Source organism: Piliocolobus tephrosceles, chromosome X (assembly GCF_002776525.5).
Source record: "Piliocolobus tephrosceles isolate RC106 chromosome X, ASM277652v3, whole genome shotgun sequence".
NCBI lineage: Eukaryota > Metazoa > Chordata > Mammalia > Primates > Cercopithecidae > Piliocolobus > Piliocolobus tephrosceles.
The window spans coordinates 69,602,254-69,630,205 of NC_045455.1; positions in this window are offsets into that span (position 1 = coordinate 69,602,254).

The following is a 27,952-nucleotide window of genomic DNA, read 5'->3' on the forward strand; positions in this document are numbered from 1 at the left end:
TCCCTTTGTGGGTAACCCGACCTTTCTCTCTGGCTGCCCTTAAGATTCTTTCCTTCATTTCAACTTTGGTGAATCTGGCAATTGTGTGTCTTGGAGTTGCTCTTCTGGAGGAGTAACTTTGTGGCGTTCTCTGTATTTCCTGAATTTGAATGTTGGCCTGCCCTGCTAGGTTGGGGAAGTTCTCCTGGATGATATCCTGAAGAGTGTTTTCCAATTTGGTTCCATTTTCCCCCTCACTTTCAGGCACCCCAATCAGACATAGATTTGGTCTTTTTACATAATCCCATACTTCTTGCAGGCTTTGTTCATTTCTTTTTCTTCTTTTTTTTTTTGGTTTCTCTTCTCGCTTCATTTCATTGATTTGATCCTCAATCGCTGATACTCTTTCTTCCAGTTGATCGAGTCGGTTGCTGAAGCTTGTGCATTTGTCACGTATTTCTCGTGTCATGGTTTTCATCTCTGTCATTTCGTTTATGACCTTCTCTGCATTAATTATTCTAGCTGTCAATTCTTCCACTCTTTTTTCAAGATTTTTAGTTTCTTTGCACTGGGTACGTAATTCCTCCTTTAGCTCTGAGAAGTTTGATGGACTGAAGCCTTCTTCTCTCATCTCGTCAAAGTCATTCTCTGACCAATTTTGATCCATTGCTGGCGATGGGCTGTACTCCTTTGCAGGGGGAGATGCGCTCTTATTTTTTGAATTTCCAGCTTTTCTGCCCTGCTTTTTCCCCATCTTTGTGGTTTTATCTGTCTCTGGTCTTTGATGATGGTGACGTACTGATGGGGTTTTGGTATAAGTGTCCTTCCTGTTTGATAGTTTTCCTTCTGACAGTCAGGACCCTCAGCTATAGGTCTGTTGGAGATTGCTTGAGGTCCACTCCAGACCCTGTTTGTCTGGGTATCAGCAGCATAGGTTGCAGAAGATAGAATATTGCTGAACAGGAGTGCACCTGTCTGATTCTTACTTTGGAAGCTTCCTCTCAGGGGTGTACTCCACCCTGTGAGGTGTGGGGTGTCAGACTGCCCCTAGTGGGGTATGTCTCCCAGTTAGGCTACTCAGGGGTCAGGGACCCACTTGAGCAGGCAGACTGCCCCTTCTCAGATCTCAACCTCCATGTTGGGAGATCCACTGCTCTCTTCAAAGCTGTCAGACAGAGTCGTTCGCGTCTGCACAGGCCTCTGCTGCTTCCCCTGTTATTTTTCAGTTGTGCCCTGTCCCCAGAGGGGGAGTCTACAGAGACAGGCAGGTTTCCTTGAGCTGCTGTGAGCTCCACCCAGTTCGAGCTTCCCAGCGGCTTTGTTTACCTACTTAAGCCTCAACGATGGCGGGCGCCCCTCCCCCAGCCTCGCTGCTGCCTTGCGGTTAGATTGCCGTAGACTGCTGTGTTAGCAAGGAGGGAGGCTCCACGGGCGTGGGACCCTCCTGGCCAGGTGTGAGGTATATTCTCCTGGTGTGCCGGTGTGCTTACCGTGCAGTATTGGGGTGGGAGTTACCCGATTTTCCAGGTGTTGTGTGTCTCAGTTCCCCTGGCTAGGAAAATGGACTCCCTTCCCCCTTGCACTTCCCAGGTGAGGCGACGCCTCGCCCTGCTTCAGCTCTTGCTGGTCAGGCTGCAGCAGCTGACCAGCACCGATTGTCCGGCACTCCTGAGTGAGATGACCCCAGTACCTCAGTTGAAAATGCAGAAATCACCAGTCTTCTGTGTCGCTCGCGCTGGGAGATGGAGACTGGAGCTGTTCCTATTCGGCCATCTTGCTCCGCCCCTGAGTTCTATGTTTTATTGAGTTGTAAATGTCCTCAATATATTCTGAACACACTTTGATCAGATATATATATTTTGAAAATATTTTTCTCTAAGTCTGTGGCTTGTCTCATTTTAATAGCAGTGTCTTTTGAAGCGTAAAGATTTTAATTTTGATGATACCTAATTTCTTGAGTTTTCCTTGATGGTTCCTGGTTTCGTGTATGTATGTTGTTTTGAAGAAATCTTTCCCGAAACGAGTGTTACTAAAACTTACTACTGTGTCTTCTAAATGTTTTATAGTTTAGCTCTTACATTTAGATCTATAATCCATTTCGAGGTAAGTTTTGTGTATGTTGTGAGGAAAAGTAAAGGTTCATATTTTTTACATCTATACATAGCCAATTGTTACAGAACTTTTTGTTGAAAAGATTATTATTTCTCCATTGGACTGCCTTGGCACCTTTGTCAAAAGACACAGTATTTATCATAATGTGTCTATTTCAGCATTTTCTATTATTTCTCATGTATGTCTATTTTATGCCAATATAACACTCTTTTACCAACTTCATGGTAAGTCTTGAAATTACTGAATTTATGTTTTCCAACTTTAAACTCTTTTCTCAAAATTCTCTTGGCTATTGTAGATGATTGTCATTTTCACAAAAATTTTAAAATCAATTTGTTGACTTCTAAAATATGTTCTGCGATTTTGAGATTACATTGAATTGCTAGATTAATTTGGGGAGAATTGACTATCTTAACAATGTTGAACCTTCTTATCCATGAACGTGGTATCTCACTCTTACATATTTAGGTCATCTTTAATTTATCTTAAAGATGGTTTTTAAATTATAGTTGTCTTTGGCATTTTAACAGCTTTTTTCTGCTTGGGCTTCTTTCGCTTTTCGGATCTTTGTGTTTATAGTTTTCATCAAACTGAATATTTTTTGTCATTATTTCCTCAAGTATTTTTCCATCTACTACATTGTCATCTTCCTCTGGAACTTCAATTTTAAGTAAGATTATCTTATTCCAAAGGTCACTAGTGCTCTGTTTACTTTTTTTTTTTTCTCCGTTTGCTTTATTTTGAACAGTTTCTATTGCTATGTGGTTGTGTTCTCTGATCTTTTTTTTCACCAGTGTCTGGTTTGCTGTTAGTCCCATTTTGAGACTTTTTCATTTAGATACTGCATTTTTCATCTGTAGGAGATGCATTTGGTTCTATTTGATTCTTTTTTATACTTTGCTTTTCCCTCCTCATTGTGTTCACATTTTACCCTATGTTCATGAATTCGGTGGAGTAAAATTCCAAGGGGAGAGAGTTTTTAGGTTAGGTGCAGGTAAGTAGTTGTCTTTGCATCCACTTTTAGATCTTGCCATGGGCTAAAAGATGAGACTGTTCTCTAGGCTCATGATAAAGTTAATTGCTGGGGGACCAAGGATCCAACAGAGCCTTTAATAGTCTCACAGAGGGTAACAAAATTGGAGCCTTAAGAAGCTTCAAATATATAACCAGTTTCTTTGCAAGTCAGTGTCTAACCAATCAGGGAGCATCTTAAAATAAGGTTAAAGATAGAGATATTTCTTGAAAGGCCCAGAGAAATCAAACCTGGGCTTTAATTTTCATGCAAGGGCCCTTTTGGTTTATCTCTGTACTGATACTATAAGTTGGGACCAGTACACACAGTAAAGGTCTCTGGTAGACTTCTTGGCTTATGACAATCATGGATTTTGCTTTTTTTTTTTTTCTTTTTACTTTGTGAGGTTAAAAAAAAAAAAAATTCACAGGCTGGTAAAAAATGACCTTGTTGCCATATCACCTCTAAGTGACCTTTAATCCCCTGCCTTTTATTTTTTTAAACTATCTGTTGCAGTTACTGATTTAGTGCCTCTTTCCAAACACCGTTCATTTCCATCTCTGCAGTAATAGATCTGGGACCTGTAAATAGTTTTCTTTTGCCAGGTGGCATGATATCAAACTATCAGTGGAGAGTGCTGGAGGGATACAGGAGGAGGAACGGGTTTCTCTTTTTGATTCTGGTGTCTTTTTCTAGGTGGGTATCTACTGGGTTTCTGAAATACATTTGACCCTGGTAGCAACTAGCTTCAGTACAGCCCAGTGGCCAGCAGAAACTAGGACTTCCCCATGGTCAGCTTCCTCTGGAACACTTCTAGTGTCTTTTCAGAGGGTTTCATGAATAGCTTTGCCTAATGTCCCCTTGTGTAGCTTCATGGAGTGGCATCATCTCATGGGGAGTTTTCTTAGGCACCCCAGAGAGCACTTTCCTAATGAGTGTCATGGCACTTTTCCATGAACCCCATGGGCAGCTGTCATATCTAATCCTGATGTGTTTAAGCATGTGATATCTGTCATTGCAACAGTATGGATGGAACTGGAGGGCATTATGCTAAGTGAAATAAGCCAGGCACAAAAGGACAAATGCAACATGATCTCACTTATATGTGAAATCTAAAAGATTTGATCTCATAGAAACAGAGGGTAGAATGTTGGTTACCAGAGGCTGGGGGTAAGAGGGTAAGGGGAGATGACAATCCAAAGGTACAAAGTTTCAGTTACTGTTAGACTGGAAAAATAACTTTCAGTAATCTATTTCACTGCACCATGGTCACAGTTAATAATTTTTGTATATTTCAAAATTGCTTAAAGAATAGATTTTTAACATTCTCATCATAAAAAATAAATTGATGAGGGATAAGATTTAACCTTTCTAAAATGCATACATAGATTAAAACATTACATTGTACCTCATAAATATAGCAACTATTATTTGTCAAATGGAATTTAATTAATTTTAAAAATGTGATTAAACCTAATCCAATCGATTTCCAGCAGAGATGTTGGTTGAAATAATTTAGCCTGCCTTCATTGGAGACTTGAAACATAACTTTAATTTTTTCAAAAAGTTTGAGAGACTAAGTTACAGGAGAATAGGAGTCTGCACTGTAGAATGTAGCCTCTTGAGATGGAAATCAGGCCATTCTTCTAATAATCAAAGCCTTTTTGGCTTCCTGTTGGCCTGAAGATAAACTCTAGCCTCATTACCTCACTGGCATAGATGGTCTGTCAAGATTTTGCCACAATTTTCGTTTCAACTTGAATCATTCAAATTGAATTTCTTGTGTTTCCCTCCATGTGCCATACTCGTTTCCATCTGGACTTTGCACATGCTATTCCAGCTTCAAGATAAGTTCTTACCTGTGCCTCTAGTGCAGTTTGGACATAACCTCTGAAAATTTCTCCTGATCACATTTATGTGCTTCTCTGAGGTGCTTCCATGAAGTACTTCTATTTGCACTTAGCACATTGTATTCACCAACTGATTGAAAAAGTAATTCATCATTGAGCAAATGTCTGCTTAGCATATTGCTCCCCTACCCAGACAATGAAGATGCAAAGATGCAGAAGGCAACCATTACCCCAGCTTTACATTCTGATTTGCACATGTCTACTTAATGATCTATCTTCTTTAGACTATTTTGAGGTTGTTATCTTTTCAGGACCTGGAACAGTAGCTTCAAATAAGTACCAAATGTTTCTGGACTGAATTAATGAATGAGTACAAGGGCAGACATAAGAGGAATTAGGAAGTTCCAAAAGAAAAATACTGCATTGATACATGTCACAATGTCAACAATGTTTTAGTTATCTCTTTGTAGTGAGTTTTCAGGTGAATTTTACTTTCTTGTTTATATTTTTCTGTTATTTGATTTTTGTATGGTTTAATTTAAATATATATGATTATATATGATATGATTTTTAGCAGATTTATATACACAAGAATAAAATAATTAGAAGTTTTCTAAAAACTTAAATCAGCTCTACAGTTGCTCACTGCAAGCCCAGACATTTTTGTATTATTCTGGAGCTGCCTCAAGTCAATGCACCCTGCTGTTTCTCTCAGTTCTGACAAATCAGAGCTTGAAGGGTTCATTGTATTAAAAATATCTGTGAGGACTTTTGGTTAACTACTTGAGAAGCTTACGCACAAATCACTGTCAAAGAAGACGTATAAAAAGCTGGTCACTTAAAACATAACTTCCTAATAATTTCCATAGCCTTCTAAATCCAGTTCTCTCTGGCAAATTCAGATCCACATTTTTATCACTGCTTTTCAAAGTCTGACATTTCTAACAAATACTTTCAATAGCCCATTTTAGCACCACCTGAAAAACAGCTCTCACTCTTTCAGCTGATGATGTATTTTTAGAACACTTGTCTTTTTCCATAGGTTTGTAGGCTTTGCTTTTGTACATCTTGGGAGGGGCTACAGGATAAGACTTGTGGTTGGGACACATTGCTGCTACCTTGAGCATTCGGTTTTAGAAAATGTCTCAGACTGTTGCTTAAATGGGGAGAGTAGAGTACCTGAGCCGGAAGCCAAGATGAGTGGTTCATTTTCTCAGACTCATCATCAATTCTGGTGGGAGAGGAGAACACTTTAAAAAACCATAGAAGGGTTAGTCAACATTAGAAAAAGAAATGTTTCTGAATGTAGATGTTAGTGAAGGTCATCTTTTTACTGTAAATTGACAATTTATAATTGTATATATTTATGAGGTATAAAGTGATGTTATGATTTATGAAGACAATGTGAAATAGTTAAGATAAAGAACATATTCATCTCAAATACCTTTTTTGTGCTGAGAACATTTGAAATTTACTCTTTGCAATTTTGAAATCTAATATTAACCATATTCTCCATGCTGTGTAATAAATCTAAAAATAACCTTTATTTCTCCTGAGATTTTATACCCTTTAACCATGCTCTCCCCACCCACCCCCACTCTCCATCCGCTAACACCAGTTGATTCTCTGGTTCTTGGAGCCTGATTTAGATTCCACATGTAAGTGAAAATATACAGTATTTGTCTTTCTATACCTGGATTATTTCACTTAAAAATGACTTTGGAAGCAGTGTGGTACACTGGTAAGGATATAGGCTTGAAGGTCAAATAAAACCTTTGTCACTTATGTCTCGTGTCTCTGTCCAGATTAACCTCCAGAATTCAATATTCACATCGACAAAAGGGATAGTGTTAATACCCATCTCAAGAAAATATCATGGGGCTTATCCATGTCCAGCATATACCTGAAGCACAATAAATATTAGTTTCCCCTTCCCAGTCAAATAAATGAAGAAAACACCGTGAACAAATAGGTGTATTGCTTGGTGATGGCTTATATTCGCTCTATTGATTTCCTGTATTGTTAGACATTTTTTTTCTATGAGTGTGAATTTTATCTATCTTTTAAGTTTTAATAAAGGGAGAAACTCTGTATTGGAAGTCTGGGATAAATATTTGGCTCAAAAAGATTGCCTATTAAAGCTGTGTATGTCAAAACACAGCAATCTAAAATTCTGAAGTTAAAACAACAAAAAAGAGACTCCTCCAAAGGAAAGAGAACGACGTACTGATTCATGGAAATGCAGTCCAAGGGAGAAGAACTGTGCTGACTGATTTCAGTGCACTCTATGCTACCTTTCACTTCACATTTTCTCTTCCCCTCTGCTCCACTCTTTTCCTACCACTCTTGCAGCCTAAGTTCTGGGGGTTAGGAGTAGGTAGGAAAAAAAGGTACTCTAGTGGTACTTTTTTTTTTTTTTCTTTCTCCTTCACCTTGCTGTCTTCAAAAGCAGAAAGTCTGCTAGACTATGGAAGTGGGACCATTCCATGATTGTAGTGCAAAAGGAGCACTTCAAAATGAAAAGGTGATTTTAGAATAAGGGAGTGAGTTGGCCTGTGCGTACCAAGGAGGAAACTGGGGAGATTCCAGCTTGAAGATAGCAGATAGCAGAAAGAGCCACAGGTGCATCAAAATGATGACAGCTTATGATGACAGAGCTCAAACAGAATCCTTTCACGGGTTTTCCAGACACAAATAAAATTGTAACATGATTGCCATGAAAAGTAGCCTTCATTGAACAATAATCAGAGGTGCCAACCAATATTGTAACCTCTCCAGACTATGTTTGGTGGAGAATTTGGGAAGTAATAATCTCTAGCACTTAAAAGAGATGTGGCAGAAATGGTTATGAGTTCTTTATGGGTATCATTTAATTATTATAATCTATCTAGGTAGGCACTTTTATTAGACCATTCCTCCAGTGCAGGAACTCAGGCACAGGAGGGTTAAATAATTTGCCAGTTATCATGTCTAGTAAGTGGCAGGGCTTGAGCTCTGAGCCATTAGGCTCTGTTGCTTGATAGGCCTCAATCTAGTAAATGGACAACCAGATAGGATGCTCCATGATTATTATGGAAGTCCTTGGGCTACTGAAGAGAATTAAAAGAAGATGGCAGAAAGTGTGTTGTGAACTGATGTAGCCAATTTGTTCATGCATAGCTGTGTGGTTCTTTCTGGTATCCAGCTACTACTTCTGATAACCTTACTATCAAGTTATAATGACAGCAAGTCTGCAGTGAAATTTTTCTACACAGGGACACGTTTGTTAGGTAAATATTCAGTAGCAAAGAATGCTCAACACCTTTTCTACATCATGTTTTTATCTCTAGCTTCAATAAAATTCCAGCTTTCTGCTCCTGTTTGAAAATTTCACTCAGGCCAACAAAATTTCTTAAGCAAGCGTGTCCCTATGTAGTCGGCATCCTATAGTCAGAATTATCCTAAACCAATGACTAGACATGGAATTGATTAGGGATCAAGCTATGGACTTCATCCTCAGGGTGAAGGGTACTAGCCTGGGTGGATTCCTATACCCTTTTCTTGCAGGGGTAGAGAGTATCTCTAAATAATTTTGGCCAATGTATACAACTAGAATAACTTCTTTTCTTCTAATCAGAACCCATTTCTGATATTCATCACACTCAGTGTCACTGGTTCTATCAATGAAAATTCATTTTGTTTTCTAGCATGCTAGCAATGTGTCATTAAGTGTTCTTGATAGAGCCAGTGACATGATTGAGTGTGATGAATATTAGAAATGGGTTCTCATTAGAAGAAAAAGTTATTCTAGTTGTATAGATTGGCCAACAGAATGACTTGTAGGAACTGCCCCTGGAACATGGCCCTTTAGGTATAAGGCCAACTGGCTGCCTCTAAATTTTAATCAGCTCAAACATAATACTGCACTGATTATGATGAAATACATCAAACGTAAGTCATAGACCTTGTAATGGTATCTCACATTTCCAGTTTTCACATTTTTAGGGAGACCCCCTGTTCTTTCCTTGGACACTGCTTCTATTGAAAAGGAAATTTTCTTTTCTTGATAGACTTTTTGGTTTCACATATGAAAAACACGTATTGGATTTGTCTTCTGTGTTGTGTGTAATATTACACTTACAGTTATAAAACACAAACCATTCGATGATAGTAACCACATCTGTTAAGTGCTTCCAATAGTACTGAGAACTGGGGGTGGGGGGGGTGGCACTTTGGAGGTATTGTTTAATCCAATCCTCACAGTAATCCAATGATTAAGTTATTCTGGTTTGCAGCCAAAGAAATCCGAGGCTCCAAGAGATTAAGTAATTCAATCCAGGTCATGCAGTAAGTGGCAGCAAGGTTGTTCAAAAACTGGTCTGAAATTCCAAGCCTCATGGTTTTAATCAATCTACTGTACTATATCAATCTATACTAATGGGGTTATTTTAAAATACACATTGCTTCCTGAAAATGGTACATAATTTACCCCAACAGTTAACATTGTAATAAATGTTTAGGAACAACTAACCGTAAGAGGATGAGATATTGCATGTCTTACTGGTGTGGCTATAGGTAAAAATGCATGATGGCAGAAAGAAATAGGAGTGTGTTTGTGTGTGTGTGTGTTCACATGCACACGCACTTGCCTCCACTTCGGAACATCTGTTTTTCACTTGATCTTAGCCAAAAGGCCAAGAAGTGATGAACATCTGTTTTTCTTTTTTCTTTTTTTGAAACGGAGTCTTGCTCTGTCACCCAGGCTGGAGTGCAGTGGCGCGATCTCCACTCACTGCAAGCTCCACCTCCCGGGTTCACGCCATTCTCCTGCCTCAGCCTCCCGTGTAGCTGGGACTACAGGCGCCTGCCACCGCGCCCGGCTAATTTTTGTATTTTTAGTAGAGACGGGGTTTCACCGTGTTAGCCAGGACAGTCTCGATCTCCTGACCTCGTGATCCACCCGTCTCGGCCTCCCAAAGTGCTGGGATTACAGGCGAGCCACCGCGCCCGGCCTGAACATCTGTTTTTCAATTGCAACATAATTATAATATTTTAAGGTCGTTACAAGAAATCCTGTGACCCAGGGTAAAAATGGTCCAGGCTAGTAGTACTTGGTAATATTGGCTTAACCGGGAAACCTTCAAGATAACTGAAGAGCTCTTTCCCCTGCTTTGCTTAAAGATTCTTTACACTCCAGAGAGGTAGAGAGCTACATTCTCATTCCTGAAATAAAACACAAGGAGTAAGTACCCTAGGGTTTGTCAAGCTGTTTGACAAAGACCCTCATGTAATGAATATATCTCTGTAACAATGCATACATTGTTACAGTCTTATTATGTAAAGGTATTAAATACAATTGAATCCTGGAGAGATTAGAAAGCATAAAAACACAAAACTTTCTCAGACCTTTAAGCTTAACATTTGTAGACAAAGAAGACTAAACATCTGTTTGTGTCTTGCTCATATAAAATCCAGTCAATCCTTGGGAGAATTATTCTTCACAGGCATTGAAAGACTCAGACTGATGGAGATCTTCACTTTCAACATGAGACTTTCAAAGTCACCTTGGGCATTGAAATCCAGCTGAAAGTTGAGAGAAGATAGAAAATTGAGGATCACACAGGAGATTTCTATGAGTCACGTTTGAAAGTGGGGTACACCTTTTCCACATACATTTTACTGGCCACAATTGAGCTGCTTAGCTCTACTTAGATGCAAGAGAGGTCGGGAAATACAGCTTATCTATGGGCAGAAGCCTCAAAACAAACTCTCTAAATTAAGTAAGCACTAACAGTAAAGAACATTGACCTCAATGAAGTCATATACTTTAATAAATAAACTAGGGAGGCGGGGAATGGTGGCTCTAGCCTGTAATCCCAGCACTTTGGGAGGCTGAGGTGGGTGGATCACTTGAGGTCAGGAGTTTGAGACCAGCTTGGCCAATATGGTGAAACCCCGTCTCTACTGAAAATACAAAAATTAGCTGGGTGTGGTGGCACATACCTGTAATACCAGCTACTTGGGAGGGTGAGGCGAGAATCACTTGAACCCAGGAGGTGGAGGTTGCAGTGAGGCGAGACTGCACCACTGCACTCCAGCCTGGGTGACAGAATGAGACTCTGTCTCAAAATAAATAAATGCATGCATGTATGTATGTATGTAAAATAAATAAGAAACCATGGGATAAAATGCACAGAAAACCTTTAAAAGTCTGTAAGTGGTAGGAAATCCTTTCTGATATTTTCATTCCATATTTATGGAATTAGTATACAGGGAGATATTTTCTAGAATTAAAATGTAGGAAATCGTATTTGCTAATAGTTGTACCTAAAATATTGTTAAAATGTTAACTATTACAGAAAAAAAGTCTCATTACATTTGAGTAATATTCTGTGTTTTAAAATAGCCCATGAAAAGAAGTACTGTGTATGAATTAAGAGCACATACCTTGGGGTCAACCAGTCTGTAATGTTTCTGTAAAGGAATACAAGAAATGACATATTAAGGGAGGGAAACTATTTCAAAGTACACTCAGGATAATGGCCATTAAAATCTATACCTCAGGAAAGATCCTGGAATTACTGTAAACTTTCCTGAAGTTATCAGGCCAATAGACAGTCAGGGCAACAAAGGCTCACAATGTACTAAAGACCATAACAAAGGATACTACACACAAAGCACAGAACATTAATCTCATCTTAGACAAACATAGCACAACTGACCTTGGAGCGACTAGTTCTGCTGCACTTACTGGAGACGATACCCTAAGTTAAAACCGTTATTCAAACAGCTTTGAAAATGGAAATGTTGTGAGAAATACAGCTTCTACATTTCCTTATTGTTTCTCTTATTCTATTGGGTGACTCATACATATTGATAATTCCAGGCTTGTGGGATATAAGTGCCTGTGTGGGTGCATGTGCATATGCAGGCTTGCTTTGTGCACATACAATCCTAGGCTGTATCCGTGTGGTACCTGAGCTGCTAGACAAAATAATGTCCCTTTAAGTTGACACTTCAGGATTAGAGCTGCCAGATGCTCAAAAGAAACATCTGTTCCTGAAGGCCACAGGAGACAACAATGAAAGAAAAATTGGATAATTTACAAGACAAAGTAAATACAATGAAGTGCAAACATAGAACAACCGTTCTGTTTCAAACTTGGCTGGCACATAAGGGGAAATAATAAAATAACATTTCCTATTATGCCACAAAGCTTTATTTTTGTTTAGAGGTGTGATATTGGGCAAGACATCATTTTTGTCAATTGTATAGTGTATGGGGTTAATTATAGCGAACGGGCAATGAAGACAAATCTCACTTAAATCCCAGTTTTATCCCCGTTTATCCATCCAAGACCACAGTGGTAAAACCAACCACCCTTACTCTTTGGCCATAATGATGGTCGAGTCACCTGCACTTGAAGACAACTGAAGTGAATGCAGAAAAGGCAATGTGGGTTGAGGCCACAGGAAGTATCAAGCCGAAGAAAAACAGCATGAGTCGATGGGTGAGAAAGAGGAAGCCAGAGAAGCAAAGTAACCATTGCTAAATTGGAAGCTCAGCTTTCATGGTGGAATATTCTGCGATTGGGCTGTTCAGAGGGGAAGGGAAGCAGAAGGACAGCAACAGGTTAGAAGGTGCAAAGCCTGTAAGTTCTAAATACCAGGGAATGAGTATCCTTTGAGTCCAGATAGGGCTTCCTGAAATTTCTTGGTCCAAAGAGCCTTCCAGTTGTGCTGGTGATGCAGTGCCTTTCCAGATGGCTCCTCGGTGGCTGTCCTCAGCAGTTGGGCTCCTGCTGCCTTGCCTGCTGTGCACCGAAGTCCTGGCTCTTAGCCACCTCAGCGACCTTGCCTTATCTATAACCCTAAGCTGGCCCTCCTTGTATTCCTGCCCTACTACCTGCTTCCCCCACACCCTGCCATGCTCAACTTCTGCTTACCCACGCTTTTCTTTCACCTTGGGTCTTCCTGCAATGACCCTGGTTATTTTAATATGAAGAAGTGGCAGCTACTCCACTCCTATATATTTTCTTTTTTCCAAAAATATTTTTCCGAGCCCAACAGGTTTTTGTCTTCCATTTTTCTCCGCACCTTCCCATGCTCCCATCTGTCTCCCAGGGATCGTGGCAGGTCCTTACTTCTTTTAGGTATTCACTTTTCAAAAATCTTAATCCTAACATCCAAGTGTCTACCTTCAGGCCTCTAATCTCCTCCACCATTTTTTCCTTAGAATCTATCACACAAAAAGGTCCTGCTGGTCTACCTGCTGGATTGAAGTTCCAGAAATCCTGAAATGATTGTGGGTATGGAAAACACCACCCTGCTTCTCTCTTCTTTCTCTCTCCTTTCTCCTCTACCCACCCCCTCCACATACTAATATACACACATCAGTGTTTTCCCGATTTTTAACCAAAGGACTCTAAAAATAATGTGCTAATTTGAATCTCATTAGTTTAATTTTATCCTCTGAAAACTGTATGTTTCTGTGTGAAAAAACATACTGAAATGACAAAGGACAAGGAGAATTATCCTGGATCCTTTGTAGACTCACACAAAGAAAAAGTAATAATCATCCTTAGTAGTGAATACACTGAGATTTTTCAGTGTCTGGGCCCAATATTCAGGATCAATTAATTCCTCTCTTTGAAGGAATACACTTGTCAGTGTATGCCCCAGGTCTCATTTTTCAGACTCTTGTCTGTTGTGCAAACTTCCGGGGCAGTGTCAGTGAAGGCAGGGTATTCCCACTTAGCAAAAGAATGGACCAGAGATCCTGCACTCATTGCAAACAGGTTTATCTCTGTTTGTGTAGCCCAGAGGATAGTCTCACTGGCACCCTCCAAAAATCTTAGAGTAGTCATCTAAAGTCAGTAAAGGCAAGGGCGAAAATAGATCTTTCCTCTTGAGATCCAACAAGGTTATAGGACATGAACTATAATGTCCCAAACATATGTTCTTAAAGACCAGGTAATAAATGTATAGTTATATTTAGAACCAATCCGAGAAACAACATCCCATCTAATTTTACCTGCACCTGAATCTCCCTTGAGTATAGTCTGTAGGCTCTTAGAGAAGACAGAGATCAGCCTGACCCATGGACTCTCAGGAGATACTGGTGATGATATGATGCTGATCAATATCATGAGAACAGGCCATATTTTTTTAAAAAAAAAACTTAACCAGCATCACACAAGAAGCCTTGAATACAAAGATGAGTAATATAAGATTCTTTCTCTCAAAGGTCACCTACTGCAATGGTTCTCAAATGTTAACATTCATGGGAATCAAATGGAAAGTTATTTACAATGTGGATTATGCCCTTCATTCTGCATTCTAACTCAACAAGTCCTTGTGAAATTTACGATGTCACTTTTTAATAAAAGTCCCTGTGTGAGTCAGTCAAAAAATCACTCTCAGACAAGTACTGATCTAATGAGAAGGACTTAACATTGAAGGAGAAATGATAATGAACACAGCAAAAGTAAATTAGTCCTGGCCAGAGGATGTCTTTTATCTGTCCCACACATACATGACATATATTCTTCACTTCATATCCAGAAGATGGTAATCATGCATACAATTTATACATTTGTCTCTCATTTGTACCTGCTCAATGGATGGCATGCTTGTGCATGCAGCTATTGAGTTCAGCTCAGGGATTCCTAATTGAAAATGTGCAACTCAGAGCAAGAAACAGGTTAATAAGGTAGAAAGGGCCACTAGCCATATTTCTTTCTTTTCTAACTATGTTTATTTCCACTGGCAAAAAAGAGGCAGTAACATCTCAGGTGTCTGTGGTTGCCATAGGGATAGAAGTTGTGATTACTGTAGAACATTGCTGCAAATAGCAATGAAATATCAATTCCACAGAGGTCTGAGGCACAGATTCACTGAAGCTACAATCAAACCAGATAGCTGCTCAATCCATTCAATGAGAATTTTGTAGTTGCCATTGTAAGGTAAGTGGAAGAATGGTGAAATCCAGCCAAGTGTTTCCCGCTTGCTTACACATCTTCAAATGTGCCAAGGTCCTTTGCCCAGAGTTTTTGAGCTGCTTTACCAGGTACTCTGAGCAATAGAAGGGGCAGACAATAGACAAAAAGGATACATATAATATATATATACTTTATATATTTTTATATAAATATATATTTATATTTTATCCAGTGACTCAAAAGTCAATATTCAGAACCACAAAGAAATTCTAAAATCTGATGCTTTATGATCCATCAGAAAGACAATAGGATTATATATTAAAAACAAACCTGGAGTTTTCTGCACAAGTTAACTATGAGACAACTTCTGGCTTCCTAAAAGGTATAACTCAGTTACTGCTTAACAGATGGACATGATGAGAAATTATATTTATATATATATATGTGTATGCATACACAGAGTTGTTGTTTTATGTTGAGTACATTTAGCTAGCAATGGCATCTTCACTTTCTCTTCCCTGTGCATTTATTTTCTGGAATGCAGTGCTCTGGAATGGTGACTGACCATCCTGCTGTCGTGGGGAAGACACCCAGCATGTCTCATGTCTTCTCCCTCATTTTCGGCAACAGATGCCTACAGCCCTGCTGCCTTTGCCTTTTAAGTTTTGTTTTTAATATTTTGTCTTCACTTTGTCTTTAAACTTGATCTTCATCTATTAACTATCTCACAACACTTTCTGTTACAGTTGTGTGTGTGGGCATGCACAAAGTTTGGCAGCAGGGTGGTGGTGGTGTTCTGAACCCTGTATTTTAGACTTTACTAAAATATTTAATTTTTCTCTTTAATTAAAAATATTAGCTGGGCACAGTGACTCACGCCGCTAATCCCAGCATTTTGGGAGGTGGGTGGATCATGAGGTCAGGAGACAGAGACCATCCTGGCTGACAGGGTGAAACTCCATCTCTACTAAAAATGCAAAAAAGTTAGCTGGGTGTGGTGGTGGGCACCTGTAGTCCCAGCTAGTCGAGAGGCTGAGGCAGGAGAATGGAGTGAACCCGGGAGGCAGAGCTTGCAGTGAGCAGAGATCGTGCCACTGCACTCCAGCCTGGGTGACAGAGCGAGACTCCGTCTCAAAAACAAACAACAAATTATTAGCCAATTTGGTGTCTACTCCCAAGTGATGGGATGTGGAACATGCACAATAACACAAGCTATGGTGTCTATCCATGCAGAACATAAAGTTTAGTGAGACTCTGGGAAAAAAATTATTAACGTATGAGATAGTGTGGACCACACAGGAAAAAATTAAGTGCTACATTGCCTTTTATAAGAATGTTGTTCAGCGGTGTTGGAATGACTCAATTTAAGTTGAGTGCCTTTGAAATGATGTGGCATGATACATATCTCAGAATGTGCACTCCCTAAAAGCCCTGACATGGAACAGGAGAAAGAAGGGCTCTAAGATGCACATGTTTGATCTTTGATGGGCTGGGTGAGCCATTCGTTTGTACACTTATGTCCTTTTTGTTTATCAAGAAAGACAACCATTTCCTCTGGAGCTCAGGCAAAGAAAGAGTAATTTCCCCCAATTCTGAAAGTGAATCTATTATAGCTGCTCTGAACTTATTGGGAAGCTGTTACGTTAGTTGCCAACATATCCTATTCTTAATTAGCATTGTGGCATTTTTCTTCTTTTAAAAACATCTTTATGTTTGTTTTCTTTCAACATAGGGACACAGAATTGAGTTAATCAGTGCATGACACCATGCTGATTAATTTACAGTATATCAGTGCTGTCATCATTGGTCCTCTAAAATTTATGTTACTGTTTTTCTCCTTCATCCCTAGTCACCATTACAATTACCCTCCTCTCCCCACATTAGGAGTTACTGTCATTTGTTTAATATTTCCTTGTTCCATGGGAGTTTAATAAACATTCTTGCATAAATTTATATCCATGAAGAACATACACAGTTGTTTTGTGAGGTGATAAGTGTAGTGGTTAAGAGAGTGGGTGCTGGATCCACCTGCCTGGACGATACCCCAGCTCCATGATAGGCATATGTCTTTGGGGCTTATTAGTTAATATATCTGTGCCTCAGATATATTATCTGGATGAGGATAGTGATAGTACCCATCTTAATGGGTGTTTGAGTGGATTAAAATGCATATAAAGTACTTAGAACAGTGTCTAGCACATACTAAGCAGTACATTAATAGCTATTATGAGGTATATTTAATTTGCACAAATGGCATTGACTTATAGAGTGCAGTGAGTCACCACTGCATATGCTTTTGCTCAAATAGCCCAGATCTTGAGAAATTTTATCTTTCACAAATGCAGACCTGCAAAAAAAAAAAAAAAAAAAAAAAACAAAAACAAAACAAAAAAACAAAAAAAAAAACCTCTTCATTTATTGAAGAAGTTTCAACATTATGTACACACACAATGCTTACACACAAAGTCAACTTGGTGATAACGCACTTTTTGTGGAGTCAAATTTCTGATGTTCAAAGCAGCAGAAGAAAAGTCTGTACCAGCTCTCAGAACCAATTTGCCTTGTGTATTTGTTCTCTCTGGGCACCAGGCCAATTGGATGGTGCCTGCCAACACTGATGGCAGATCTTCTCCACCTAGTCCTAGTTAGACTCACACACGAATCTCCCCTATAAACACCCTCACAGACACACCCAAAATAGTGCTTTACCAGGTTTCTAGGTATTTCTTAAGCCAGTCCAGTCAACATCTAAAGTCCGTAAGTTTACCCCTTGTCAGCTTGGCATCCATATGCTCCTCCTTAAATCATATTTAATTTCCAAATAAAGACAATAACAAGACAATAGTTCCATCTAACATGATGCAACAAACATGATGCAACTATCCTATGCACAACCAAAAATACACTAATCATTTCTCCCAGAATTCAGCTTTCAGAATGTCAACACTTGGAGTTTTGATTTTCAGGATTTTAGACATTTGGGTAACATTTGATTCCCTTCACTATTATGGCAAATAAAGGCTTAGTTATTATTATACATATTCCTCCCTCTATCCCTGCTTTCCTTCTTTCATCACACAATACAGTTATGTTGTTCATAGCTGAGCTGCATAGAATACTATGATTGTGTCCCTTTATTATGTGTTTTTGATTATGTGTAACACTTGCCTCATTTTGTCATTTGCTATTTATCAGAAATGTAAAATTCCTTTCAATATTAAACACATTATCAGATAATCTGGCAATGTTAAAAAGTTTTTTTACTCAAGTCTAATTTAGGATTCACTGCTCTAGGCCTGGTGCATAAGGACATTATTTTTTTAACCAGTCTCCTAGGGATTCCCTTATATTTTTCTCCTGTGAAGCTATTTCCTGTTTATATTGACTTCCTTTTTTCTGGTTTACTCTTTTACTCTGTGGAGCACGTCTTCCAGCAGCTTCTTGACAAAGAGTCTATAGAAGGAGGATTTGCGAGACTTTGCTTGACTGAAAATATCTTCTTTTCTTTCACACTTGATTGATACATTTCATAGGACATAATTCTACCTTCAAAATCATTTTACCTTACAATGCAGAAATTAAGCCTTCTTTATATTCTAGCTTCCAGTATTGCTATTAAGCCCTTCTCCCTAGGTTGTTTCACCTACCCCTCAGTAAGAGGGGAAAGAGGTGCATCTACTGGTACCTTCTCTATGCCCCAAACAACCCTGGCAGATCCTAATGTTTCTTTGTATCTGAGACTGGGACATGGGCTGACAGGACTCATTTCCTGCCTCACCACATTGCAGAATGGTCCAGCCAGGCCAATGTCAGTAAAGAAAAGAAATTTCTTAGGCAGCATTCCTGGGCTCTCCCTGGTCCATAGCACTTAGCGCTCCTCTCCAGGATGCTTTTTCCCCAGGACCTGAGAACCTTCATTTCTGGGATCCATCAACCACTTTCCAATTCTGAGAGGCAGCCAGTTTGGGTTTGGGGTGGACACAGCAACTTGTAACAATATGCTATCTGATCAGAAACCCCAGGAGTTTCTTTCTTTTTTTTTTTTTTTTTTTTTTTGAGATAGAGTCTCGCTCTGTCGTCCAGGCTGGAGTGCAGTGGCCGGATCTCAGCTCACTGCAAGCTCCGCCTCCCGGGTTTACGCCATTCTCCTGCCTCAGCCTCCCAAGTAGATGGGACTACAGGCGCCCGCCACCTCGCCCGGCTAGTTTTTTGTATTTTTTAGTAGAGACGGGGTTTCACTGTGTTAGCCAGCATGGTCTCAATCTCCTGACCTCATGATCCGCCCATCTCGGCCTCCCAAAGTGCTGGGATTACAGGCTTGAGCCACCGTGCCCGGCCAGGAGTTTATTTTTATAGTGTAGGCAAATATTGTTCAAACATGCCAAAACACAGCATTTATTAGTTTCATTTTAATACACGATCGTTGGAATAGAATGTATACGTTAATCTGTTTTCCAGTGATCCTCTGTCATGAAATGGCATCTCCATTCATCCAGATGCTAGTCTGAAATCTGAGAATCAGTCTTGGTTCTTCCCTTTCCTCATCTCATATATTCATTCCATCATCAACTCTTAGAGACTTGTTTCTTCAAAATACATCTTAAACCTGTCCACTTTTCTTTTACTGGCATTGTGGTCCACCCTTTATTTCTTATGTGGACTACTTCAGTGGCCCTAAATTGTCCCCGTTCCAATTTTGCTCCCATCCTAATCCATTCTCCACACAGCAGCCAGACTTAACTTTCTTCAAACGCCTCACCCTGGTGTCTATGGCTTAGCAAAATCAGCTTTTTGCCTTTTCTTCCCAGTATTCAGAAATGCTATTCTCTCTCCATCTCCCGCTGAATTTCAGTGCCTGAAGCACACCCATTCTTCCCTACATCTCCATTTATTGTGTGTAAAATGCTCTTTTCCTTACTAGCTATTGCACACCCTTTGAATGTCAACTTAAATAATACTTCTTCAAAGATTTTCCCAGACCACTCGTTCTAAAGCAAGTCCTCTCTAACGTAAATTTCTCTTAGTGTCATTTTCTTTTCATTTACTCAAATGGTAGTCATAGTGGTATTTATTTGTTTACTTAGTGTCTATCTCCCCAAGAGGATTGCAGACACCATAAGTCAGGTGCCAAGTCTGTTTTGCACACTACTGTGTTTCTAGTCAAGGAAATTGCCTGGAACATAGTGAATATATGTGAACTCAGTAACAAGGGGACAAGCTAGGAGTGTATTCCTCTATAGATTTGGCTAAGTTATGGACTGGGTATATTGGTGTCTTCTGCCATCTTTAGGGTCAATTTTGCAGTAGATTAAAAAAGGATGAAGAAAAAGGGGAAATGGCTGTAAATATGTGTTTATTATGTGTATGTATGTTGAGTTTTGCAGAAGAGCAAATAAGAAATTGGGAAATAGGATACTTTAGTGGTAATATAGTTTAATACCATGTATTAGTGGTTTCCTGAAATGTGCAATGATTTATTCATTCTCTGAGAGTCTACGTGCATAGGTCTCTAAACTAGGTGCTATAACTTAGAAAATTTAGATCCACAGTCTGATTTCGAAGAATCTTCCGTTAAGCATGTGGTTGTGTGTATGGAGAAAAAAATGATGCAGGTAGTTATAGTACGAAGCAGAGTAGTTGAAGTACTGCCACAGAGCTTAGCATTGGGCCAATGGCTGTGGTGACACTTCACTAAGGCTTGAGGACACAGATGGCAGCTTAGCATCAGGCATATGCAGGATTTTGACGGGCAGTGTTTGGTCTCCCTGCCTTTTAAATACTATGAGCAATACTGCAGAATGGATTAAGTTCTACGGTCAAAATGAGTTTAACAGGATTGCCTCTCTGTGGATCTTGATTTTGCAAATAAAAATGTATGCTGTTAAAAACGCCATGCAAGGTAAAATTTTCATGTATTTACTATGAGAGTGAAAAAAGGTATTTTGGTGCTAATTAACTGAACTTTTGTGATTAGCCTGAAATAAATTAAAATTCATCTGAATCATAACTTCTCTTCAGAGAGCCATTATGAATCTTACAAAAAGGTATTTTCAATACTCCCCTGTCTTTTTTAAGCCAATACATTCTATGAATTTTAAAATAAAGTCTAGAAATCAAGTAATTCCTCTAGCAAAATACTTTTGTTTACGGGAACACAGTCATCCTTCTATGTAGGACACAATTTGATACAGTTTGAACATAATTCTTATTTTCCTTTATGATCTTAGATTATATGATAGACAGCACAGCTGATTGCTTTTGAGCACTTTAATGCGAGAGGGGAATTCGCCCCCTTCTCTCAAGGCAATTTGGTATTGTAAATAGCCAGGGAGTGTTCTTACGCATGCAAGTCACATAGTGGATTGTAAATGTTACAGCCTTTATTTAAAGGTGAAATGATGAAAGCAAAGTGACCACTAAGGATTTAATAACTTGTAGGGATCCAGTTCTCTGTTGTATAACCTCCTTTTCTTTAGGAAACATTTAGCAGTGTGCAATTTGCAGTGGGAAATAAGATAGGAGGACACAAATTTTAAAATGGCACACGGGGTATGTAAATAATAAAGAAAACTGCACGTGGGATTCTCTATTCTACAGAAGGGTAATACGGGTCCGCTATGGAGCAATGGGGCTTACTAAGGAGTGACCAGTCTTATTTTGCCTGGACTTAGGTAGCTGTATGCAGACCAGTGAGAGCGAGCCATCAATTTCATAGTAGTTAAGTCAGGAAAACTAAACCCTGATGCACTGAAAGTTGGAGTACAAAAATAAATGTAATCAAATCAGAAGGTAAAGGAAGAAAGTAAGGAAGTCCTGTATAAGAAAGTAAACATTGCTACATGGTATACATTTTTAAAATCTTAGTTAAAATGACAGTCATTTAAAAAAGAATCGCTTGAACCTGGGAGGCAGAGGTTGCAGTGAGCTGAGATTGCATCACTGTACTCCAGCCTGGGTGACAGCAAAACTCCATCTAAAAAACAAACAAGCAAAAAAACCTTTGGAAGAAACCTATTCCAAAGGTTATTGGAATAGGGGTCACATATATTTAAGGCAAACCTCTAAATGTTTACTCTCATGTCTAAGCTATTTTCACATATTACAACATACATTGATTGATTGAAATGCAGGCCAATCATCTCTGCTTAACACTGTAAGGAACTGGGACACTGCCTTATTTATTAGAAAGTTTACCCAGCCCACCTTCAGGGCCTGTGAAACTTAATGTCTCTCTTTTGACCAGCTTTCTGTTTTAAATGCAGTTTTTTTCTAGTCACAGTATTCAGAGACAGATCCACTGGATTCCAGCTTTGGATTCTCATTGAGAGGCTTAAGGAATTCTGCTCCAATCTCTCTCTCTAAAGGCACACAAGGCATCTATTGAAGGTAATAGAAGAATCAAATAGGAGGACATAAAAATTTCAAAATGGGCCGGGCACGGTGGCTCAAGCCTGTAATCCCAGCACTTTGGGAGGCCGAGACGGGCGGATCACGAGGTCAGGAGATCGAGACCATCCTGGCTTAACACGGTGAAACCCCGTCTCTACTGAAAAATACAAAAAACTAACCGGGCGAGGTGGCGGGCGCCTGTAGTCCCAGCTACTCAGGAGGCTGAGGCAGGAGAATGGCATAAACCCGGGAGGCAGAGCTTGCAGTGAGCTGAGATCCGGCCACTGCACTCCAGCCTGGGCGACAGAGCAAGACTCCGTCTCAAAAAAAAAAAAAAAAAAAAAAAAAAAAAAATTCAAAACAGTACACAAGTTTAAACAGCACGATGAAATGTTTAAAAATATTAGACTTTGCTTTTTTGGTTAGAGTCACAGGAAAATTAAGCAGAAAGTACATAGAGTTCTCACATAACTCCCACCCACACATACTAAGAGCCTTCTCCTACTATCAACATCCTACCCCACAGGGGTACATTTGTTATGATTGAGGAACTTACACTGACATGTTATTATCACTCAAAGTCCATGGTTCGCCTTAGAGTTCGCTCTTAGCATAGTATATTCTACAGGCTTTGATAAATCAATAATGATGTGTATCCAACAATCACTCTTTTTGAATTGACAGTACAGATAATTAAGTTCAAACAGATATCCAAGTTTGGAATTCTGGGTTCTGTAAAAGAAAAATTTCAGTTAAACAGGCAAGGAAAAAATTATTTAAGATTATTGTGGCCCTGTGCGGTGGCTTATGCCTGATGTCAGGAGTTCAAGACCAGCCTAGCCAATGTGGTGAAACCACATCTCTACTAAAAATACAAAAATTAGCTGGGTGTGGTGGCGCATGCCCATAATGCCAGCTACTTGGGAGGCTGAGGTAGGAGAATTGCTTGAACCCAGGAGGCAGAGTTTGCAGTGAGCTGAGATTGCATCACTGCACTCTAGCCTGGGTGACGGAGTGAAACTCCATCTCAAAAAAAAAACCAAAAACCAAAAACAAAAAAACACAGAAAGATTATTGGAATAGGGGTCAAGACTATTCCAATGGGGGAAAGAGACTGAACTCAACTCTCCCTGAAACAAAAGGTTTTAAGTATAGTCATGTGCTATATAATGATCTTTCAGTCAATGACAGACTGCATATATGATAGTGGTCCCATAAGATTATGTCTTATTTTTACTGAACATTTTCTATATCCAGATTTGTTTAGATGCACAAATACCATTGTGTCATAATTGCCTACAGTATTCAGTAAAGTGACACGCTATACAGGTTTGTAGCCTAGGTGTGTAGTAGGCTATGCTATCTAGGTTTGTGTAAGTGCATGTTACGATGTTTGAAGTTGCCTAATGACACACTTGCCATTATTAAGGGGGGGCATAAGTGTACCAAGATGAACTAGTGAAAAAATCTCGGAGAATGTTGGAGAGGTTGATGAGTGAGAATTGGCCTTCTGTGTTTGTCAATTGATGTTTGTCAAAATTAGGTTCCTACCTTCCCACAGGGGCGGGAATAGGGGCACTATCTTCCTTAAAGGTTACTTATCAAAGGGATGGCTTTGAGAAAGACATTCCTGGGATGTGAAACTGGTAAGATGCTGAGAGATAATTTACATCTCAAAGATGCTGAGAGATGATTTACATCTCAAAGGGGCAGATAAAAAACTTGTAAATGCTCTAAGAAAAGCGAGGTCAATGATGTACAGTCTGGAAGAAACCTGTCTAAAGTTTAATCAAATAGAGGGGAACATTAAGACCTTCTTGGTTATTTTCCTTGGAAGAGATTTAAGGTAATTACCAGGGGACTGGCTTGCTTTCTCCTCAATTTCTTAATTATCAAGCTTCACTTACAATAACTGAAGCTGACCCTAGAGTTTCCTAAATCAGGGCAGTTTCCAAAGACTCCACATTGGTATAGGAACAAAGGGATGTGCACTGAGCTGAGAAGGCAGCAAGGAGAGAGGAATGGAGCTAGACCTGTAGAATGAAAGACGTCACTGAGGAACAGGAGTTATAAACTTAACAACAGCCCTGTACCACCAATTCTTTTTCTTCTTCCACAAAACTCTGAACTCTTTCTTTTCCTGCTGAGGCTACCCTGTTTTCACAAATATGTCGGTATTGGGGTAAAGCAATGACGTAGAGAGTGAAGACTCAGGAAAGGCCCTGTGCATAACTCCCTTATAATTCAGACTCGGAGTGGTGACCCTTGTGGACAATGGGAGCCTCCCAAATCTAGAAGTAGCATTTGATTCAGTGTATTTAGTAACTAATTGCATACAATGATGAAATTTCAGGCTGTAGTAGTTTGGACTCGTAGGGGAGATGTTCCTGAACTGCAACTTGGAGTATCAGAGTCCTGAAAAGAAACTGAGGCTGATGTACTGTGGATACCAGTGTTGGATAGTAGAAGACCACAGAATCATCAGCTGGGTAAACCAGATGCACTGTCCTTTGCACACCTGAGCAGGTTGAACTTCCATTTGCTTACTACTTTCAAAGAAGATGTTTTTGATGACATCCTGAGCTATGACCAAGTGTGGAGTACGAGGAAGACAAGGGTTGGGAATTATATTTCCAAGATAACAGGAACCAGAAAGATCTCTGCTTACCTAGAATGGGGTTTCTGAGTAGAATAGCTGCCAGACAGGATAGGAATATACATTTTTGATCACGATATGTTACAGAAGACAGAGAAGGTTCTAATTTTAGAAAGAGAGTGTGAGGATGACTGTCTAGTTTTCTAATGTTACAGGCTCAAGACTCTCTCCCCTCAAGGTCCTGGTGCCAACATACTCTCTTTGATTCTGTGGCTCATTTTGGGAAGAGATGGGGTCAGTATAGCTGTTTGGCTGTGGTAGGGAAGACAGGCTAAACCATCTCTCCAACTTTGAAGTAAATCCCTGCCTCCTTTCCCCTCTGAAGAAGGTATATGTGCCCTCCACCAGGCTTCCCCCACTCCTCTGCCTGTTCCAGCTCCCCATTCCAGATGCAATACTGTATCCAGATGATGTTTCTGGAGAGAAGAGACTTCGAATTTTAGGAATGCTTACGGTCTATGGTCATAAATGGGGGCTTTGAAAAGGAGAACAGCAAGGGATCTTTTTTTTTTTTTTTCTTGAAATCTCATCTGGGGCCAGACGCGGTGGCTCAAGCCTGTAATCCCAGCACTTTGGGAGGCCGAGACGGGCGGATCACGAGGTCAGGAGATCAAGACCATCCTGGCTAACCCGTTGGAACCCCATCTCTACTAAAAAATACAAAAAAAAAAAAAAAAAAAAAAAAACTAGCCGGGCGAGGTGGCGGGCGCCTGTAGTCCCAGCTACTCGGGAGGCTAAGGCAGGAGAATGGCGTAAACCCGGGAGGCGGAGCTTGCAGTGAGCTGAGATCCGGCCACTGCACTCCAGCCTGGGCGACAGAGCGAGACTCTCTCTCTCTCTCTCAAAAAAAAAAAAAAAAAAAAAAAAAAAATCTTATCTGGGAAGAAAGTACTGGAAAATGTTTGCAAGTTGAAAAAGGACAAAGGGGAAACAAAAGGTTGACTTTCATCACTGAATATCAGCAAGTGTTTCCTCTACTTGATTCCACCACTCAGTTCCTCCATCATTTTCCAAGTTGACTTCCTGGCACCGTCCCTCAGGTTAGAGATCCAGTGCTTGTTCTCATTCATGTCCATTCCCTAATGTCCATTCCCTTGCTGATTTTTCCTCTGGTCTTGCTGGATGAGCCACTCGTAGTGCGATATACTCAGAGAAATTAACAAGTATGGAGATTTTATGGGCTCTGACTGGCACAGCCTGGGGCAGCACGCTATTTCCATTTGGAGCTTAGAATGATTTGGGCACATTGTGCCAGATGTGCCTTAGCTTCACGGAATCCAGCCTAAACCTTCCAAGAAATAGTTTCGAAAGGCCTCTAGGGAGACAGTCCACGATATTGTGTGGTGGAGTGTTCCAGCCTTTATTCACTTTGACTTAGATGTAAAAGTTCTCCTAGTACAAACATGGTCTCTTTCTACTGTCACTAGTCTGTCACCCTCCCTTCCTGGGCTCAGAGGACAAAGGTAGGATTCATACCATTTTATAGTGTCAGCAGGGAGGACAAGGTTTTGGACTTGGAGGACCTCTGATTCCAGCTTCTACTACCTGATTTTTATTCTTATTGATTTCAACATCTTCCTTAGAGAAACTGCCAAAGACTAGATAGTAGACAGCATAGGATTTAATTAAGATAATATTTTTCTCTTGAATTTGCCATTATTGTCTTTCTCTTTTCCTCCATTTCCATGGCTACTGCCCTAGTTAAGGGTTTTGGCAGTTCTGCCTGGCCGTTAGTACTAGTTCTCTAACTTGTCTCCCTGCCTTGGGATTCATCTCTCTTCTATATATCTTATATCCTGTCTTTAGATCATAAAATGCAGATTGGGCAATTCTGTTTCCTTTAATAAAAACTGTTATAACCTAGAAGGTGAAAATAAAACTCATTATTGTGCCACTCACTTTAAAATTTTCCCCACCCTTTCTTTCCAGGCTTATCAACTGGCAGTCTCCCAGTTCTTCAATATACAAGCCACACCTTTTACGGTTTCCAGAAAGCATTGTGCCTTTTCATACGTGGAGTATTGGTACATGCTGTTCTCTCTGCATAGATTATTTTTTCTACACTTTTCTTTTGGTCAACTGTTCTAATCTTTCACTACTCAGACTAAATCTCACCTCTTCTGTGAGACAGTTGAAAATCCCTTAGACAAAGGGTTAATCCGTTTCCCCTCTCTGCATCTCAGCACTATGGCATTCTAATGCCATGGCCCACACTACTCTGTCTGTCCTGCCCTGTCACCCTCAGTGACAATGGTGATCTCATATTCATCTCTGTATCACAAATGCTTTCCCTAGCCCTACAGTTAAGGGTGCCCAGCAAGAGTAGACACCTGGTAAAAGCTTGGAAAATGACTAAGACCAGATGAACAACTTCTTCTGACTCTGTTTTCTTGGGAAATTTTCTCTTCTTTTCTTTTAACTTTAAGCTGTGGAGTACATGTATAGAATGTGCAGATTTGTTAAATAGGTATACGTGTGCCATGGTGGTTTGCTGCACCTATTGACCTGTCGTCTAAGTTCCCTCCCCTCACCCTCCACCCACTAACAGGCCCTCGTGTGTGTTGTTCCCCTCCCTGTGTCCATGTGTTCTCGTTGTTCTACTCCCACTTATGAGTGAGAACATGTGGTGTTTGGTTTTCTGTTCCTGCATTAGTTTGTTGAGGATAATGGCTTCCAGCTTCATCCATGTCCCTGAAAAGGGCATGATCTCATTCCTTTATATGACTGCATAGTATTCCATGCTGTCTATGTTACTGCATTTTTTTTATCCAATATGTCATTGATGGGCATTTGGGTTGGTTCCAAATCTTTGCTGAACAGTGCTGCCATAAACATATGTGTGCATGTGTCTTTACAGCAGAATGATTTATAATTCTTTGGGTATATACCCAGTAATGGGATTGCTGGATCAAATGGTATTTCTGGTTCTAGAGCCTAGACGAATTGCCATACTGTCTTCCATGATGGTTGAACTAATTTACATTCCCACTGACAGTGTAAAAGTGTTCATATTTCTCCACAGCCTCACCAGAGTA